Raw genomic sequence first — 2,130 nt, forward strand, 5'->3', positions numbered from 1 at the left:
CAAGCAAGCCAGCAGGGAGCTGATAACAATGTTTATTACCTCATCAGCAAAACAAGAGCCTCTCTCCCTTAATCCAAACTCTTCTTAAACAGTTTACCAGCTGACCTGTTGATTAGCTCCAAACTCTTGAGGTCCTCTTGGGGTCCCCATGGATCCTCCCCACACCCCACATGCCAGATCTAGTGCATGCAGTGTCTGCTCTGGCTGGTCCAGGCCACAAGCCATATGCAGCACCAGTTCCAGCCAGTCCGGGATGTGACATGCATGTGGTGCCTGATCTACCCAATCCACAGCAGGAGCCAAGTGCAGCATGGGTCCCAGACCAGCCAGAATGGCCATCGCATTTAGCACCATCCTAGACCAGCTGGAGCTGGCACTGGATTCAGCATGTCAGGGACCCACAGAGCCTGCCCTCTCCCTCCTTGCCAGATCCACTGCCCATTCTGGCCAGTCCAGGAGCTGCACTACACGCAGTTCATGTCCCAGACCAGCCAGAGCAGGAAACATATGCAGCATGGATCCTGGACCATTTGGAATAGGTGTCATGTACAGTGTAATCCTGGACCAGCAGGGGTGGACATTATCCGTTGTTTGTGTCCCAGACCAACCAGGGCCTTTGTACATGCCACAAAACTTTAAAGCAGCTTACATGCCCTTTTGCACTGCTTTAATGGCGTTGCTGTTTACACGTTCGGCAGCATATTCCGTTTTAATGGCATTGCTATTTGCATGCTCAGCAGTGTGTTCTGCTTTAAATGACTTTGGTATATAGCAAGATAAAGCACCTCTGAGGTGTTTTAGTTTGCTACCTAACAAAATGCAACAGTGTATGGGGTGCTGGAAGCTGACGTGCTCAGGGCTTGGTGGGCCCCATGTAGCTCAGGGGCTGTGGGACCCAGCAGCAGCCCATGCAGGCAGGCTTCACTGAAGGAAAAAATAAATAAATAAGCAGCAAGCCTGATCTTTTTCTTCTTTTCTCCCTAGAGCCTGCCTGAACTATGTGGGGGCCCAGTGCTTCGCTCCACTGCTGCACCACCCCCCCCAGGACCACCTGGGCTGGGTGCCAGCAGGTGGGTGGCTCCTGTGGGGCCCTCACACACCTCAGGGACCATTCAGCCAACTGGCAGATTGCTTACCACCCCCCCACACACACAGCCCCCAGCTGAAGGGGCAGGTAAGGATCAAGCCCCCACCCTTGTGTACATGCCATGGGGGTTTAGTTTGGTTTAATTCTCCCTAAATTGAAATGGTGTTTTTAAAAACCTGCCGTTTCAATTTAGGGAGAACTAAAGTGAATTAAACCCCTGTGGCACGTACAAGCAGCCTCAGAGCATGCAACATGTATAGTGTGCATACCAGACTATCTAGAATGAGTGTTATATATGGCAGGCATCCTAGACCGTATGTGCAGGCCAGTCAGGCACACAACGTGTGGGTTAACTATGAGATCAAGAGGCAGCACTGGGGTCTGAATAAGGTAAGCAGGCCTGATTTAGCCCATAGGCAGTATCTTTGATAATCCTGATCTAGGTAAAGATTTCAAACTCAAGTGACAAAAATTAACCTTAAGTCCATATTCAGCTTTCTAAGTGACCTGATTTTTATCAAAGGTGCAGATCACTCAGAACTTCAGTTGGAGACAATGTGAGTTATGGATGCTCATTGCCTATGAAAACTGGAGGACTTTAAGGGCCATATTCTGTTGTACCTGTTATGTGTCTAAATTGACTTGCATGTCTAGGTATGATCCAATTCCATGCTGCTCAACTCCCTGTTAATAGAGACAGTGTGTGGGTCATCATTCTCCTCGTTTTGTTGCTTTTTTGTGACTCAGTCTTAAGAGTCAGGTGTGTTAAAAAGTATGTTAAAAAGTAGGTGCAATATGGATTTTCAGGGTCTTGAACAAGGTGGAACAGAATCAGAATTAGGTGTCTAAAATCCACTTAGGTCTAGTAGGTGGAATAGAATATGGCTGTGGCAGGGCACTGGTTGTGCCTGCCATTTTAAGGGCCTGGAGCTGGCAGCTGCCAGGTGCCTGATTAGGGCAGCCACTTTGGATCTGGGGCTGCCCATATAAACAGAGCAGTTCTTCTGTTTCATAGTTTCATAGTTTCATAGATTTAGGGTCGG

This window comes from Gavialis gangeticus, unplaced genomic scaffold (assembly GCF_001723915.1).
Source record: "Gavialis gangeticus isolate Ggan-Ray unplaced genomic scaffold, GavGan_comp1, whole genome shotgun sequence".
Classification (NCBI taxonomy): Eukaryota; Metazoa; Chordata; order Crocodylia; family Gavialidae; genus Gavialis; species Gavialis gangeticus.